The sequence below is a fragment of the Urocitellus parryii genome, unplaced genomic scaffold (genome assembly GCF_045843805.1).
Source record: "Urocitellus parryii isolate mUroPar1 unplaced genomic scaffold, mUroPar1.hap1 Scaffold_40, whole genome shotgun sequence".
In the NCBI taxonomy this organism is placed as follows: Eukaryota; Metazoa; Chordata; class Mammalia; order Rodentia; family Sciuridae; genus Urocitellus; species Urocitellus parryii.
Window position 1 is genome coordinate 3977766 of NW_027553586.1, and position 15368 is coordinate 3993133.

Sequence of the window (15368 nt, forward strand, 5' to 3'; positions counted from 1 at the left end):
TAAAATTTATGTATATAGATTTAACATACATCAATGATCATTGAATAGATCTGTTATGTCATTAGTCTTGGTAAAATTTAGTTATTGATAAGAATTATTTTAAAAGAATTGTTATCATCTGTGCAGTTATACATGTTACATAAAATAAAGACAAAGCATGTTATATGCTTTATTTTTTTCCTCTTTATTTATCAACTTATTGAAATCTGTCAATATCCTAACACTGTCAAGACAGACAAGAAAGAGAATGATTTTAGTGCGTCAATTTAGTTTTAGCCTAGTATTTTAGTCATTCAAAAATAGAAAAAAACCCATAATCTATAGCAATCACAGGATATTGGTCACAGCAATCAGATTTGAAGATGTTCTGTTTCCTCCATCAGTGGTAAAAGTTAACAGGATTTTTAACTCTTCATTAAAGCCTTCAAAGTTCTGATTATGTTATTTGTCCATGATAAATACATCTTTTAGCAGAAGGCAAACAAGCTGAAAGAACTAAAAATAAAAGGGAAGCTTTCTCATCTCCTTTAATTAGTGTCAAAATGAATCCTTTTTCCTGACACTTAGACTCATGTTATCAATGATTTGATTACATTTGTGTTAAGATTATCATTACAAAAATTATTTTTTTTACTTTAAAAGTGGAATACAAAAGTGAGAGAAATAATTTTATCATTTTATTATTGTACTATAAATTCTGTATAAGAGAAGCCTCTCAATTTTGACCTTGATGTATTTAAAACCCCTGCTAGACATTAGAAATTGCTCAATAAATATTGTAAATGGCTTTTGATAACTTTCTTTAAAGTTCTCTGAGATTGAAGGCAACCATGGAGTTTTGTTGACAGAAGATGAAGGCATTTCACCAAAATGAACCAAGATCGTATTTGATTGGGTGTTAGCATAAAATTTTACAATTGTTACTTAATTGCTGAGAAATAGTTGGGGTTTATAATGTTCCCTATATTAAATATGCTAGATATCTGGAAATTCTGAAACAATAATCAGTTTTAATTTATCTTCCAGTGGTTGGTGTTATCTCAGAATGATGTTGTATTAATAAAAGTGGAGATTTACCCCTTTAATGACAGGAAAAGCTCATAAAATTTCATTCATGTCCAACTTTAAATGACATTTAATTCTCCATAATATATGCTATCTCTTTGTTAGCCTTTGACTTTTAATAGGCATTTTAAGCTTAAAAGTGAATTTATCTAATATTAATATTCTTTAAACACTGATGCTCAGTTTCACATTTCTGAGGTGTTAACCCCTACTCACTCTTTATCTAGGAAAGTTGGTTACATGTAAGAAGCAGAGCTTAGGTTTTTGCTGAAAATGTAGAGAAACAGCTTGCCTATTATTTTTATATAGCACAGGTTTTATTCTTGTTGCTTTTATTGCTGGTGAAGGTTTTTGTTTGTTTAAACAGATAATATACTTCTTCTCTGATGAAATTCTAGTGAGCTAAATAAATAGGAAGAAAACCTTTGGCAGATTATGTATGTTTTTTTTACTATAGATAAAAACTGTGGGCACAAATGTATATTTTAAAAATATTGTTTGGCAAAATGTTCATGACAGTATTATGATGAATGTTTCTCACTGATGTATTTGGGGAAATTCTGATTACTTAATTTATAAAATATTCCAAGTTTTTTTATGGCCTGTGACAGAGAAAGTGTTCCGTAATAAAGATTTTCTTCAATGAAGTTTCATAGGTTGGCATTGATATTATTAGAGTTATATTTGAAAATGGCACTTATAAGTAATGGTTTAATTGTTTACATAATTGTATGTTTTAAAGACTATTCAGTGGCTCATTTTTTTTAATATTAACATTTAAATCACCAAAGTTGTAGCAAAAAAGTTTTAAGCCTTTCAGTTCAGTGTACAGATTTTACTATCTTGTTAATATGTTTAGCAAAAATTAACAGTAACTTTTTGTTACCTGTTAGTAATGCTTGGTCCCATCTACAAACTTAATTAATTAAACATCTTCAAGTATCATAATTACATTTAAAATTTTAATATATTTGATTTCTTTAATATGTACTTTAATTGTCTAACTTAACAAACAAAACTTGAATGCAAATTAGCTCTTGATACTTAATTAAGTTAAATATATAATGGGGAAAGTTAAAATTATCTTAAATGCTGTGTACTACATAAAATTTGTACACTTTCAATTTGTCATCAGAATTGCAAAACACTTAATTATATTCTTGAAGCTAAAGTTATAAAGTTATCAGTAGAATCAGGCAATTTTTTAGTCCACATATAAAATACCATTACATGTTTCTTATACAAAATATTAATATTATTTTTTCAAAATAAGTTTCACATTTTCCTGAGATGAATGATATTAGTCATAAAGAAAAGATTGGTATTCTCACTACCTGAGATTAATAAGACTGGATTCTTCAATTTTGTATGAATCTTGGACCTGCAGACATACACAAGATTTATCACTATTGATTGGGAAAACCATTTCAACTTCCACAGTAATTTTGGGAGTTTCTTTTTCAGTATGTTTGGAGTCAACACAGACCAGAGATGTTGACAGAGATGCTCACCAGACTGTGTAGATGACATTAGTAATGCACATACTATCCTACTTATAGGGTTCTTCATCAACGAATCCCTAACAGAAAAGAGATTCACACAGTTTAACTCTTCAGATGCAGAATATACACATCACCCAATTCTTACAGACTCTGCTACTCTTAAAAAGTAAATTTTATTATTAAACTTGGATTTGCATCTCTAGGTGAGTTGTACACAAACTTTTTTTCCCCCTTTGCACATTGTCAAGGTATTTGCACTTGATGATACCCTGAAATACATGAGGACTTATCCACTCTTGGATACAACATACCTTGCAGACATTTGAAACTTAAATATGCTTTATATTTGGCTATTTTCCATGGCTTTGTCAGTTGCCCAGATTGTAAAAAGAATAATACTGATGCAAGAAACATTAATTTCCATGGATTTCTGTAGAAAAGTTAAATTTTCCATTGAATCTCAGAATATATATATATAATCCAAGCATGGTTCTTTGTATTTAAGGATGTGTCCATCTATCTCTAGGCACTATTTTGTACAATTTGTTTTAAGAGTATATATATTTTTCAAAGTTTATACAGATATGTCTTTCTTGTACATTTCTCTACACTAAAATAATCTGAGACTATGTGGGCTCTTTCATTCAATGTTTGTACTACAATATTTTTTTAACTGCATGTACTTTTGTAGATTGATGTATAAAACATTTTGAGACAGATCAAAATTTAGAACAAAAGGGAAGACCCAAAGAAAGGAAAGAAAAGTTGAAGGAATAGGCATTTTTTAAATAATACTATCTATATGTCATAAACTGAGCTAGATAATTGATGAATTTGTCATTTAATTCTCATAGCAATGCGTTAGGGAAGATACTATTATGAGTTATACAGATGAAGAAACTTCAGTTAGGATTGCAACTGAGATTTGTCTCCAAACAAAAGCACTTTCTACTGCAGCCACCTCTGCTGCATCACCTTAGAGCTCAAGCAGAGTCCCAGCCTTGTTTTACAGAGTGCATTCAATTTAGTCCTTAAGTGGACTCATTTTCACTAAGAAACTCCAGTGCTCTTGAGACCACACAGTACTTTTTATTTTCTATCTACTAACCTTTTCATGCACACAACAGATCCTTTTTAATATCAAATTTAAGAAAGGCTTCCATGTTAGTGGTTCATGTGCTCACAGTTTGGCATGCATTTATAACTGTCTGTAAGCAGGAAATATTGCTAACCGTCTGTTGCTGTAAAAATGTCTATCAACATAGTACTTTACATTAAATAAATTCCACAATGAGAACATTGAAGGAATATATATCTCAGGAAAGTCATTTTAGGTATGATGTTTGATATTTGAATTCTTTTCTCTGAAACATCTGGAATGAAAATGTTATCAATTATTTATATGTCTTGAAATATCATGTACATTCATAAATGATTGCCTAGATAACTGTGTCAAAAGTGGAGTTATCACTAAACTGAAATTTTAATGAAATGAACATAATGATAAACTGGTTTAAGCTCATTCTTACTTTTGAAGTCTGAGTTGGTTGAATTTTAGAGTATGATTACCAGAATTATGGTTGTTCACATAATATTCTTGAAAATCACAAGTACTATATAATTTCTAAAACTCAGAAGGGAGGGCATCTTTTATAAGCAATATGGTTGTAGTAATTACCAGTCTACTTCCGGCCTTTAGTAAATATTATTAAATATCATCTACTAAAATTACATAAAATGAAGAACTATGACATGTTATTTCATGGCATACCAGCAAATCTTTATTAGTATCATACTAGAAATAGTCTCTGCAAAGCATTTCCTTAGGTCTGTAAGATATTTATTGCCTTTGACAATTTTGTTTGGTTTAATTTAATTTGAAAAATAGTCTGCAACTATGATATCCTAAATCACCTTCTTAGAATTAACTTTTGTTTTAAGGGGGGGAATTTGTCTCAAGCATTTTATATAGTTCTGAAAAAATACTTTTGTTCTCTGCATTCAAAAGCTCTAACTGGTGACAATGAAATTACATACATTGAAGAAAAATGTGGGATTGAACATATAAATTCTTTATATCCCTTATAAAATTTTATTAGTATGAGTACTGAAAAGTTACTGGAAAATCATTCAGCATTGCTGAGCTGTCACTTGATTATCCTGAACTTAGTAATATTGTAAAAGTAGAATAAAATGCTGAGTAAAAAAACAAGAGGTTAAAAAAAGAGCAATAGTAAAAACTACAGTTCAGGATATTAATTTGTTGAATCGTGTGGGTTTCTGACAGGTAATAAACCAGTGATAGATGTGATCTCTAAAATTGCATGTGTATCATGAGCTGAACCCTCAGTCTAATGCTGGGTCATTGTATTTTACAATCTCATAAGCTTCCAGGACTCTGCCTGGCACATCAAAACAATTGCTTAATATGCAATAAATTCTACAGCTAGCCATCTGCTTACCCTCTTGACCTTTCAAATATTATAAAAACCCAAGCCCATAATTTTTCACTTCATGAACCACCAGATTTTTGGAATATGTTATATTCCAGAGTTACTTCATATTTTTATGCAACCTATGAGACTTAATATATTGGATAATATTTGGCAGCAACATTTCTTTTCTATTGTAATGGTTATGAGAGCCATCACTAGAGTTAAAAAGATTTAGGCTGCTTCTACCCATTGTGTAACTTGATGTGCTCTTCTAGACAAACACGTGCTAGTTATGGGGATTCTTAAACTGCACAGTAATGCAAATTACAATAAGTAAGGACTCCAAAAAAGTAAAGATACAGTAAAATTAATCAGAATATTTATCTTTATTGGTAATACTTAACTTTGTATCTGTATGAATAGAATATTCTATCTTTTTTATACTTTGGGGCTAGTCCATGAACAATTTGCTTAATCATTTAATGGAGAATTTCACTGAAAAGTCACAACAATGTGATATACATCTTCAAAGAACATCTTTAGTTTTGAGATGTTTAAACATTGTTTATGCATCATGTATATCCAGTCTTAGGGCTGGAAGGATTACAAATGTGAGACAAAAATAGCCTGCATGATTCCTTCAGGTTCCCATGGCTAGGGGAAGATTTGAGATTTTCTAATCTCTTTTTCTAGGTTTGAGCATGACCTGGTCCTTAGTCTTGGGGGTGGGGAGGGTGAAATACAGATATCAGAAAAACATAGCATCAGTACACTATTTATTGGTTTTGACTTAGGAAATAAAATGTAGAGGCTGAGGTTGATAACTGAAGAGCAACTGAAAGTGGGTTCAGGCTGATACATGAAGGGCAAGCAAGAAATAATCCATCAATTTCTTTACTTTTTTTGTGTTTGTGTATCTTTTTTAAAAATTGTATTTATATATTTATTTATTATTTATATATGACAGTGGGATGCATTAAAATTCTTATTACATATAGAGCACAATTTTTCATATCTCTGGTTGTATAAACAGTATATTCCCATAAATTTGCATCTTCATACATGCACTTTGGATAATAATGATAATCACATTCCACCCTCATTAATAACTCCATGCCCCCTCCCTTCCCCTCAAATCCATCTGCCCTATTTAAAGTTCATCTATTCCTCCCTTGCTTCCACTCCCTATCCCACTATAAATCAGCTTCCTTATATCTCGGTATTTGGTTTTTTGGGATTGGCTAACTTCACTTAGCATTATCTTCTTTAACTCTATTCGTTTACATGCAAATGTCATGATTTTATTGTATTTTATTGCTGAGTAATATTCCATTGTGTATATGCCACATATTTTTTTTATCCCTTCATCTATTGAAGGACATCTAGGTTGGTTCCCCAGTTTAGCTATTGTGAATTGTGCTGCTAGAAACATTGATGTGGCTGTGTCCCTGTATTATGCTGTTTTTAAGTCTTTTGGGTATAGATCTAGGAGAGGGATAGCTGGGTATAATGGTGGTTCCATTCCCAGTTTTCCAAGAAATCTCCATACTGCTTTCCATATTGGCTATACCAATTTGCAGGCCCACCAGCAGTGTATGAGTGTGCCTTTTTCTCTACATCCTCGCTAATACTTACTTTTGGTTGTATGCATAGTAGCTGCAATTCTGACTGGAGTGAGATGAAATCTTAGAGTGGTTTTGATTTGCATTTCTCTAATTGATGGTGTTGATGAATATTTTTTTCAAAAATGTGGCATATATACACAATGGAATATTATTCAGCAATAAAAGAGAATAGAATCATTGCATTTGCAGGTGAATGAATGGAGTTAAAAAACATAATATGCAAAGAGAAAAAAAGCAAGTATTATTTGAATAACAATATGCTATGTAATTAAGTTTATCACAAATAAACACACCAACAAACATTAATTTGACTGTTTATTTTTAAATCAAGAAGATAAATTTCCAAAGGAAAAATAATTCAGACAAATTACTGTTATTATCTCTGAAATAATTGCTGGTCTTCCTATTTTCTTTTTCAACCTCATTCCTCTTCCCTCACTACTATTATTTTATATGCAGAAGTGTTATTCTTCAATGAATATTGCTGAACATGCTATTTCACCATATCAGAATGCTATTTCTATTTGGGGGGTACTGGGAATTGAACACAGGTACACTTTACCACTGAGCTACATCCCTATCCCCCTCACCCTTTTTATAAGGCAGAGCCTCACTAAGTTGCTAAGTCTGGCCTTGAACCTGCAATCCTCCTGCCTCAGATTCCCAAGTCACTAGGAATGCAAGTTACAGTCATGCACCACCGAATCTGTCCTAGAAAACTCTTTCTCCAGAACTTCCTAAGGCTTGGGCTCTCAATTCTTTTATAATTTAAGTTTGAGAAAGTGCCATCTCCATCAATAAACATTTTTTTAAATTTTTCTATCTGAAATAGCCTTTTGTCCAATTTTCTCTCTTTGTGTATCATTAGTTTAATTTTTTTGTCCATGGAATTTATCACATGAAATTATATATTTGTTTTATTTCTCAGTTTTTTTCATGAGTGCAAGTTCAACAAGTATTTAATCTTGTTGTATTTTTCTGAAGAATATACCATACCTGATATAGGATTGAGCACATCAAAGTCCAAAGTTAAATTTTTTAATGAAATAGATCAGCATACTAAAAAAGGCATTATTTAGATTAAATAATAATACTCCAAAAGGAAAGATGAATAAAATGATGGAAAGATATAAGAAAGAAGAATTAAACAATTAAGATTCAGGAATGAGAGACTAAGAGAGTGGAAACTTAACATATGTACATAAAATCCTCTCTCATTCCTTGTTGCTGTAAGTCTATAGAATGATTTCTTCCTTACAGTTTGAAATTTCAGATTCTTCTTAGCGAAAAACTGATTGGCTCAACCTTAGGTTAGGTAACTAGAACTATATCATGCACTACGAATAGAGTTGCAGAGTCACTCAGTGTAGGCACCATCAAATCAGTAAGGGCACAATTTTGCATTTGATGCCATTCTTGAAGAAAAGCTCAACAGACAATCACAGAGAAAACTACCAGTTAAACTTAATCATAAGAAATGAGTGGACTATCAAAATTCCTCTGTTTACCATAGTTCCCTTGTGATTCAGTGATAAAATAATTGGTATTTCAGGTTGATATGAAATAATTTATCAATATCTGTGTTGTAGAATACTTTCAGATACAGTATTTGTTGGTTACACCTAATTCACTCAGATTGTTCTATAAAATCAAGAATTTGAAGGAAATGGAATTGCTGCAAGAGAGCTAAGTATATGTTATAGTACCTTTTGTTGTTTGTAGTGAGTGAAATAGTAGAGGATAATAAAACTTAAACATTAAAAATTATCTTTCAGGATACATAAGGGTTACATGACATTTTTCCTTGTTTTTAAAATTATTTAACCAAAACAATTCAGGCACTTATGACATTAGTGTTTGAAAGTAGAACACTTGTTTCTCCATATTCTCTCTGACTTGGCTACATAAAGCTCAGCATACAACAAAGAAAACTACTTACTTTAAATTCTTGTTATATAGATCAATCAGATTTTTCCAAAGTACTACCTCTCCTTTTACTATAAAAGTTTGTAAAATATGAAGTATTTGTTAAAATGGTGGAAATTTGAAAAGACAGTGCACTTTGTTTTGATGAAATAGACAATAGCATGAGATTAAAATAAAAACAGGAATGCGTTAGAATTTTTGCCTTACGATGTGGAACTGGAGAATCCCAAACCCCAAATTAAGCACGTTTAAAATGAAAATAATAATATATAATAATAATGTATATCTTATAGGAATATTTGAAAATTATATGAGATATTGTGTTAAAAACACAATGCATATAACAAAACACAAATCATACCCCATTGCTATGTACAATTTTAAAGATTTACATATTAGTTAAAAGGTTTTTAGTTTAAAAAATGCCACATAATATTGGTTAAAAAAATATTTGTAATTAAATTGCGAATAAAATACCTCCATGGTATTTATTATAACTGAATATCCTGCAGTCACTAAAAAGAATATCAAAGTTCCTTATAAACTGGTGCACTATTGAATGGCCAAAAGAAGGAGAAAATAATGTGCATTTTATGTCTTACTTATATGATAAGAGGAAAGCAATATAATATACATTAATAACACATACTAAATGCAAAATTAACTTGGAAGAGCTACATGAGTAACTGATCTACTGCTTGCCTCTAGAGAGAAGAAATGAATGTATTTATCAAGACAGAGAAAATAATTTTCTTTGCACACCTCTGTGTATCCTTTGAATTATGAACCAATGATACACATTGTCAATAAAAAATGAATACATGATGTTCAAAGCTACTTAAAGTTCCTCTGACTTCCCTATCTGAGTCAAGGCCAGAGATATAGGGAATTTAATTCAAAAATTAAAATGTCTTAAATGTTGAGATTGATTTTTAAATACTTAAGTACTGTGTAACATCAATCACTTAAGATTACGAGAATTTTTTTTTTCATCTCTCCAATTTAGGCCCTGTTAGTTTTGGTTTGGGAATAAAGTATTAAGATTTATTGTTGGAGTTGGGCTGTGGTTCAGAGATAGAGCACGTGAATGGCACGTGTGAGAACCTGAGTTCAATTCAGTACCATAAAGGAAAAAAAAAAACAAAAAAAATGATTGTTACTGAGAAACTTACTCCATTGAAAATTGCCTGTATTTTCAATTTTTGTTTATGCTAATCTACTTAAAAAATAAAAACATTAGGAAAAGTATATGTATTATGTCAAATGTGGCTATCAAATGAATATAATAACCACATGCTTTGTTCTTTTTGTTTAATAAGCCCTTTGTTTAATCTATTTTACCTAATCTTATCAGCAGTATAACTACTCATTCAAATTCAATGATTTTTGAGAGTTTAGCAAAATATAAAAATAAATATTTAGCATTTTCTAGTTAAATCACTAGCAACTATCCATTGCTCCATATCTGTTAAACTTCTTAAACATATTGTAATCACATTACTTTTGAGATGCAAAAGTACCAAACACTTAGGCTAATTTTTGCATGTTAAAGAACATTCTGTTCTCTGGATTGTTGTCTGTCTGCCAAATAATTCAAGAATAAAATTCACAATGAAAAGGAAAATGCAGAGAACACTTACTTTTTAATTCTGTGAACTGAGTAATATTTGTTAATCATAAAGCAATAATGCCATAGACCTAGTGCTTCACATTTTTACATATAACTTATAATTTTATTTATACCACTTTGTATGGAGTACGGATCTTTACAATGCCAACAGTGATTCATTTTTTTCCCCCATTGCTGAGCATGGCATAGGATAAAAATAAAATTTGACAGGAACAAACATGTAATTCAGCAGAACATGGAGTTTAAAACTGTTCTTCTCCCCCATTGAAAATCAAATCTGCTGCAGACTTCATGGCATCTTGCCCGAAGGATAGTGTTAGAAATGCTGCTCAGAGTTAAAAATTATGTCTATGTTTTGCTGGCACTTATGTGCAAGCATAGTTGTCTTATATTATAAAACCGGCAAAATTCCATTATGACAGATGGACAGAAGCAGTAATTGCCAACTCTCAGTGTGGAAGAATCCTTTACAAAAGGCTTGAGTAGAAGGCCAAGAGCACAAAAGTGTTCTGAAATTCATCTATTCTTCTATAGAAAAATAAATAAATAAATAAATAAATAAATAAATAAATAAAACATTGCTTCATCAGGTAAGGATTTGATCATTTAAGATGACCAGTTAATCATACCTTTGGAATTATGGCAATTTTTGGTAACAACAATAGCAAAAATTGCATTGATTTGAAGAAGCCAGGGATGCAATAAGATGCTTCAGAATGTAGACAGCATTACAAAAGACAGACCAGAAACACACTGAAAAGGATGCTGAGGAAAGGATAAAAGCATTAAAGGTATTGTTAGGTGACCTGGCCTTCAGAGGCTTATTCAACTCTGCAATTTGAAGAGTCTACATTTTTCTCTCCGTGCAATTTAAAAGGCACTGGATAGAGTAAAATGTTATCTACAAGGAATCCCTAAAATTATTTAATGGTCTAAAGGTGCAAATTGTGATTATATTTTGATTTGGATTTTTGTTCAAGATACAAATGGGATAATTTTCTCTTCTGGAATGTGGAGAATCTTGGAAAATAGTATCAGGCAACATTAATGAAAATATTTTCCTAACTTAAATTTTTATTGTATTTCTCTCTTTAGACAAAGGATATTCAATGTTTAATGACATGGGCTTCAAAACAAAAAGTGCTTGCTCTATGGTTTATTCAGGCCTGCTATCATCTTCAGAAGGATGCTGAAGTGCAGCCATTACAAACAAGCTACTGCTCAATGTTCTTATGCAACTTATGGATTTGGGATAAAGATATTTAGACCATTCCTAAATACTTTCTTTTCTTAACTATAATGACACTTCCACTTAATTATGGTGTAAATTTCTTAGACCTATAAGCATTCAATATCCAGAGCAGACATTAAAAATATTCGTTACATTTATGCTTTCTTACATTGAATGAATACTATGATATGTTGTTCACTTGCTTTTGATTCAGTTTATGAGCTTGCTTAAAACTTGACTTACTATATTATTACCAATTGCTCTTTTGTGATATTATGTCTGTGACCAACTATGCTATACACATAAATGAATACCTTTCTTTTTAACCACAAAAACACCTTTATCCAATGGAAAAAGAAAACCAGATCAGAAGTACACAAAACTATACAATTAAATTTTCTGTATATATAGTCTAGTACACTAACTATACAATTAAATAATAAACATACAATAATATACTCAGTTATTTACTTTGAGGTATAAAGTAAATAACTGATAAAATTAAATGGAATTAGTAAAGAAAAACCCCATTGCACTTTAGTTCTGATTAGTACATATTACATGTCACTGTGAGTACTTAAGTTTTGTCTCTCAACCTCTCTTTTCAATTAGCATCTGATATATCCCTTGTCCCAGAGGAAAGAAGTGTCAAGAATTAAGAACCTTCAGTTTCAATCTTGGCAATTATTTTAGCCAAATCTAGAGGGAACAAGATCTCTTTTAATAACTTCCTAAAATCAAATTTGATGTAAGATTTAAATGCCAAAACTAATATATAATTATTTTACCAGGTACCTCTGAATTCATCACATATCATTCACAGATCTTTAAGCATTTTTTGAAGAGTATTGCTATTGCTAATATAGTTTTTGTTCCCCTGAAATTAGTGGAAAGAGACAGAATCATGTACAGAGGGATTAGATGATTTCTAAGAACCCAGAGAGACATTATAGAATAAGAAGTTTAGAATCAGCTTAAAACCTTGCCAATAATCAGAAATATAATCCTTACTTTGAAAAAAGTGTAATTAATCACACAATCAAATACTATAGTAGGACACACAAAAACCTTTAATAGTTATGAAAAGAATTCAGGGATTTTCAAAAAGTAATTGATTTTCTCAAAACTTCTTTTCGTGCATTATAGGACTAAAGTATAATAGGAGAATGAACTTGGTTTGAACTCTGCAGACTAACATTTTTTTATCATTGTTAATATGCTTCACTTACATTAATAGGTCTCTGTGAATTCCCTCTTGTGGCTAATCTAAAATATAAAAAAGTGCATTTTTCTCATTTACCTATGATGGCCCTGCATTAGGGAGATAAGGCCCTGTAACTGCCAGTTGTATGAGACATTTGTGTCTCAAATTCTTTTCTGGAGTAGTTTCTTAAATTTGTTGATGATTAAAATGCATATTTTATGCTGCTGTTATAGAAAGGAATATATTTTCACCAATTACTTTCCTAGTTATTTCCAAATATATCAGAAGAATTGTAAAATACATTATAGCTCAAATACTGCCCTAGGAAATAGTAAAATGTTTTCTATGTACATACAAATATGGAGTGCACAAGAAGCAATATTTGTCTCAATAGGAAAGTACTGTTATAACTCTTTTCTCATCCATAAATATTTTGGAATCTTAAGAAAGCCTATTTTTTAATGCTTTGAAGTTGTGTTTGTGTGTCCTCATCCTGCAAGTATTTTATTTCTACCATTCATATCTCTTGACTTTCTATGTTTGAATGCAATCATTTAGGCTCATGTCTAGTTTATCTTCTATAATAAATTATAGGCATTTTGAAAAGAAGATCTATGTCTGATTTAAATTCACACATCACTCAAACTCTTGGTCTAGTGCTTTGAAATGTGGTCAACAAATAATGCAGAATAAAATGAATTCTCATAAAGTGAAATTTTTATTGAATGTTAAAAACATAAAGATACTTGGATAATTGTGAATATACAGTACGTATTTTCAATGAAAAATACAAGCAAATACATTATATATGTTATATTGAATAATTTGATTAAATATTCTTGTTTGCTTTTTATTCACAAATGGATGTTTTTTAATAATACATACAGAAACTTTATCAATGTCAATAACTTGTCAAATTAATTCACAAGACTGAATATAAGGATTTCTTAAGATAAAAAATCAGTTATGGAACATATTTTTAAGAACTAGAAACATGGAATGTTAGCAAAGGCTATGCTGAGTAGACAATAGTGTAAAATATTAAGTACTTAAACATATGCTGAACATACCAGGTTTGTCTGAGAATTCTATAATGTTCTATGTTAACCTTAGCTGAAAAATCATGTGTAGAAGAAATACCACATTAAAGTAGCTTGACATAATTAGAAAAGGAAAAAAAATATAACGCAAATATACACATGAATGTCCACACACAAACACACACACACACACACACAAACAAACAACATGCTCCCTGAACTTACATACAGGACTAGAAGAGAATTAATATTATATACTATTCTTTATGCATAAGAGAATGTGGAAGAGGGAGTCCGCCTTGAAATTTAGAAGGAAAAAAGGAGAAAAGAAAAAAAAATCAAATATACCTGTTGTTGTACCTAAAGTCATGTACCTCTAAGAATGGCCATTTGTTAAGCATAACATTTTAAGGAAAGTGGAGTTCGGTAGGAAAAATTAATTTCTGGGGGGGAAAATTGATCAGTAACATTTTGAGATTTTGTATTCTAGCAGTATTACATTATCATAAAACCTTGATATTATCCCAAACTTACAAATTTTCTATTAAAAATACCAGACTTTCACTGATAAAGTCTTGTGGAAATAAAGGAATAGCAGTGACAACTACCCAACAGAAAAACTACAAGGTAAATCAAAGCAAAATACAACAACAAAACAGCATCATGGTGTTCAAAACAAGACAACAAAACAGCATCATGGTTTAGCTCTGTATGAACGCCTATTCAAATGTGGAATATTTGAATAATATTTTTTTAAAAAATATATAATAAATTATAGGCAAATGAAATATCAATAAACACTTAATAATAAATGAAAAACAGGGATTCAAGAGCAAGTGTCAATATAAACAAAGAAAAATAAAACTAGACAAAAAGGAGTATAGATTATAAAAATTTCAAATAAATATGTGAGTACATTTGTAAGTGGTTTAGAAATTAAAGTAGGTAATGAGAATTTATTTTTAAATTACTAAAATGAAGAAAAAATAACACATGTAAAATAAAGAACCTATGAGTTGATAACAACTGAACACCAAACGCTTAAGTAACTTTATTTAAAACTTTATTTAAAACTATAAGCTTAAAGATTCAAGCAAACACTACTAACCTCTTTTCAAACTCTTCTACTACTACCAATACAAATGAGTAGAAAAGCTATAGAACTTTGGAAGATAAGATTGGTATGTATTACAAGTTATTACAAATTTCAGATATACTCCAGGACAAGATGAGAGAAGAAGGAGAAGGAGAAGGAGAAGAAAAAAGAAGAAGAAGAAGAAGAAGGAGGAGGAGGAGGAGGAGGAGGAGGAGGAGGAAGAGGAGGAGGAGGAGGAGGAGGAGAGGTGATGATGATGATGATGATGATGATAATAATAATAATAATAATAATAATAATAATAATATTAATCAGGAATTTATCATCAAACAGATTTGGGATTGGAATTCATATTTTTGTGTAGCCTGAAAAACTTTATGGAAAGAATTTGATTTTTGAGCTGTCTCTGATCCATAGTATCCTTATTTTTTTGTGAGAAATGAAAGAAAATCCTTACTGTACAAAAACATCTTAGATCAACATCACTGCATTTTTCAAAGATGCTGAGCTCTATTTACCTTCATACAGCAAAAATATAAATTGAGGTTTTGGAGTTGATCATTATAGTGTTTTTGCCTAAATCCCTGGCTTAAAAGGAGTCTAGTGGATATGTT